The sequence below is a fragment of the Arachis ipaensis genome, chromosome B10, assembly GCF_000816755.2.
Source record: "Arachis ipaensis cultivar K30076 chromosome B10, Araip1.1, whole genome shotgun sequence".
Taxonomy (NCBI): Eukaryota; Viridiplantae; Streptophyta; class Magnoliopsida; order Fabales; family Fabaceae; genus Arachis; species Arachis ipaensis.
Window position 1 is genome coordinate 111,423,452 of NC_029794.2, and position 5,037 is coordinate 111,428,488.

Here is a 5,037-nt window from a genome sequence, read left to right on the forward strand (position 1 = left end):
TCTATTTGAAAATTTATTATTAACTAATTAATTATTATATAAACACAACTAAATTTAAATTTTTATTTGATTAATTAAACAGACTAATAAACTTACTACACGAACATAATCCGATGGTAAGCGTTGGTTCTTTACTTTGTGAAATGGGTCACGGACTTGACCCTGTTTTCTTGTTGTAAGTTGTTGTGTAACTTGGAATCTTTGATCACTCACCCCTCGCCGCCGTAAGTGTAGACAAACACAATTTGATCACAAATAATTAGACGAAAAAAAATCAGTTATTAATTAATTATTATAAAAAATACATATTCAGTATTTTATAATTTTTTTTATATATTCTTATGTAAAAAAATAATTATTTAGCTATTTTATATTTGANAGATTAAAAAATTTAGATTAATAACTAAAAATGATGACAAAAAATAATAAATTATGATGATAATATAACATTTTTCAGATTTTATTATAATTATGTCATTATATATTGGTAATATCTTTAAATTGATCAAATTACAAAAACAATAGTCAAAATTTATGGGTAGAATTTATCACAATAAGTATTATGTCATTTTATGTTGGTATACTAATCATAATCAAGTAGTAAAATAATTAGTTGGAGTTGATTAGGAATGACTTAATAATTAAGGAAATTAGTATATTTAAATTAAAAATATTTGGTAACAAAAAGAATTAGTTAAAATAGTCGGAATTTGTTTTATTTAATATTTATTAATTATTACGATAATTAATAAATGTTAAAAAAATGTAAGTTCTAACTTTCTTTTGTTTCTCTAGTAATACCGATTTAAATCTACAAATATGCATCTAAAGCTGCGTTTGATTCTGAGAACAAGATAAGACAAGACGCTAAAAATAAGACATAAATGATAAAGACATAAAAATTAGTGTTTTTATATTTTGTTTGATGATAAATTAGAACAATTTATAAAAGTCTAATTTATTATTATTTTTTTTATTTAAAAAATTTAGGAAAAAAATACAATAATAAAAAGTGTAATTATGAAAAATTAATAAGAATAATAAAAAAAATAAAAAATAAATTGTGTCCCTCGTTAGTGTCTCAATATCCTTTCTGTTAGGATAAACACAAAATATACTAATTTAGTGTTTTTGGACATAATGTCTTTGTTCATGTTTTATCTACAAATATAATTTTGTGTCTTTGTATTTTTATTTTAATGTCCTATTTTTATAAACAAATGCAGCCTAATAATATCATTTAAGTAAAGTTATATTATCAAAAAAATCATTCAAGTGAAGTTCAAAAATAATCTGGAATTATGTGTTGAGAATTTTCATTTCTTTTTTATTAAGATAGTTAATAGAAAGTAAAAATATGTGTTATTGTTGTAATTTTACTCCTGTTCTTAGTGTATTATGTTGTTGTTTAGAAGAAAACTATATATTAAAGCTATATTATATTACTTGTTGAGGTGTTTATGTATGTGAATGATTTTGGGACCAACTATTTANAGATTTTATGATTGTAGTCATCAATTAGTCATTAATAATATTTTTAATAGTGTGAGATTTTATCTAATAGTAGAGAACCACTCATTTTTTTTTTTTGCTAGTTAAGTGCGGGCCAGAATTTAATAAAAATGCTGACTCTCTAGACTTTCTCTATACATAATAATAATATAACTGTTTCTAAATACAAGCAACAATAAATTGTAGTAACACTAGTGATGAATAATAATAGATACATAGAATACGATGACAGACACCATTTTTATTTTGTTTATCTAAAAATGAGATATTAAACTAATATACACGACATTTTCTTTCAAAAAGTTTCGTGTAATGGACGATGCTACTATATGTTAGTGTAGGGTACGTGGGTCCTTGGTTTGGGACAGATTCTTTCATCTCCCAAGAAGCCACAGGGAATTTCTTAATAATGTGAAAAAAAAAAAAGGTTAAAAATCAAAAACGAATTTTCTTTTTAAATGCTCAATGTTTTGGCACTTTAATATAGAACTGCATAAAAGGGAGGGAATTTATGCTGTTAAATAAAAATGACCCTTTTTTTTCCTCTTCTAATACTTGAGAGACTTTTTTGCTTTTCAAAAATCAAAATTGCTTAGGATCGGATCTGTATCCAATTAAGAGCACTATGATGACGATGATGTCATTTGGGGCAATTTAATTTTGCACTTTTTGTAATGTGAGGTTTGGGGACATAATTAGCCACAGCAAATGGATGGATGACAATGATTTCTTAGATACAAATAATACAAATTAGGAAAACTCACTTATATAGTGATCAGAATTTATTTATTAATAATCTTCTCCACTAGACAACAAACAATAATAGCATCCGCAAAGGAATGATGATGCAATATTGTCACACTATAGTTGATGAAAGTTAATTAATTAATTAATAAAATATCGGTAAACTAATTAATTGAAGTCTTCTTATCCATTATTTAAATTAGTAGAAGCAGCTTCAAATGTGGGATATTTATAGGGTCAGCACCAAGTTCACAGTGAAAGCGCACTATATAGTATATAGTGCATGATTAGACGATGGTGATAAAAGTGATCAGCATATCCCAATGTGATGATGGACAAAGAGGAAACAAAGCTGCCATAGCTTTCTTTATGTTTCATCATTTAGATTTCTTATTGATCTACTTTTGCATTATATGACATGAAATTGAATAATTGAGTCCTTTTCAGTACTGTTTAATTTGCCAGGGGAACGTCTTAATTTGTTTCGGAAGTGATATGAAATTTCTCTCATGATATGCATGTAATTGATAATTGTCACTCTTAATTTCTTGCACCAATAATGTAGTTGAGAGAGTATATTCGGAGAAATTATCTTATCTCATAATCCGTTATGTCCCCAAGATTAGACACATGCCAGTTAATATACGAATGAAACTCAATTGGTATTTTGCAACTGGACAAATAAATAAATAAAATAATGAGCTAATGAGGGAAAGAATAGAACCAATACTATGAATGTATGTATAATGTAGAAAAAATAGAAAAAGGAAAAGCTTATTAGTACATGAAAGAAGTAATTAAACTTTACAAGGTAAAAAAAGGTTCAAGTAGTCCTTCAAGACCGCCTTGTTCATTCGAAATAATTAGAGGGAAATAAAACAAAGAAAGAAAGAAAAAAGGAGTGGCTGACTAGCTATTATTATTTTTGCATTAAAATCACCTTCAACTAACTGGTTCAAATAAATTAAAGTTGCATTATACTGCTACTGGAGCTGTCTAACTTAACTTTAATTTCCTTTTCATCACTCGTGAAATTCAGTTGGTAATTGGTCTTTGAAGTTAACCATCATTGAACGTAATAATGATGCATTATTTCTACTCTCTTATTCATTAGCTTACTTTGAAATCTAATCCCGTTTTTCAACTAAAGCACGATAAAGTCACTTGAAAAGAATATACTTTAACATAATTATTGATTTGTTGACTAAACCTCTAATGGTAACACTTAGATAATTAATCCCAAATGAAAAATATTTGTGGGGGATAGCTAGATATTTATCTAAATATATAGTTATTATTTGGTGCACTTTTCACTGTGCATAAACAAGATTTAATTTGTTGGGAATAATATATGCAATATATAGTCCTAATTGTAATCATATATAGGTTACTGAGGATAATGTCTAGTTGTTGCACCACAATAACACATGCATGCTACCAATTGTGCATCACCCATTAAACAAAAAGAATCATTGCTATTGCTCTTGTTTTTAATTTATTATTTATGTTCAAGCTATGACTGAATCCCACGATAATCATCGGTTCTTCTTTTGTGTTCATAATTTGGCAGGGCCACACATATACCATCACAATAATGGCCGTAAAATAAAAGTATGATGAATGAGACAAATTAATATATAGGAACCGTGAAATTGATTGGGACCATACAAGTGATAGGAATGGCAATATATGTAGAAGAGTATATGAGGACAACTCCCAATTATAAAATAGGTTTGAATGATGACAAATTATCAAATCTTAAACAAAAAATATGCACTACATTTTTACAAGTTTGTTATAGATGCTATATAATTTCTATTTTTTTTTCTAATAATATCTTTCAATTCGGCAGACTCGATACTAATCTGTCATGAATATGAATTTTTAATATTTATCTACGCGAATTTGTGAATTAACCATTAAACTAATTTAAATTAATTTTGTATAAGTTCTACTTGAAGTATATTCCAAAAATTATCAATATCTTTATCATAAAAGTTGTTGCTATGACAATAATTCCATTTAAGGTAGAAAATTAAATCACATTAAACTAATTAATATAAATATAATTAATTTTTAACAAAAATTTTCACAGAATAAATATAAAAATAAAGATTCAATTTAATTCTTACAAAAGACAAAGTGATCTCTATCTAAAAGCAAGAATATTTTGACCTTTAATTTTTTTATTTTGAGATAATATGATTCTTTTATTAAAAAATTCATAAAATAATAATAAAAATTGATTTTGTGAGAGCTTTTACTTGTAATTAATATGTAAGAATTTTAAATTTTCATAAACTATTAATAAATTTATTTTTAATTTTTTTATTAGTAGTGATTAAGTAGAAAAAGATCATTATTAGAATTAATGTCCCATAAAAAAATTGCAGTACAAAGACCTTTTATAGAAGAAAAATAACATTAAAAAAAGAAATAAAAAAAATGATGATGTTGATAATATTGTTAGTGTTGATGATGGTAGAAAAAATAATAATGACAATAAAATATAGTTATATAACAAAAATAGTAGGAATAAAAATAATAACCACGAGGTTGAAGAAGGTGATTATAAGACCTTACAATTTTATCTTTGATGATAGGGATGATAGCCAAAACTTCCTATACTCACTCGTCAAAACAAGTCATGCTAGGGAGAGGTATCCACACCCTTATAAAGCATGCTTCGTTCCCCTCCCCAACCGATGTGGGACCTTACAATTATAATAGTAATGGTAGTTGATCCTATTATTAAAAAAAAATCTTTTGAGAATTAAACCC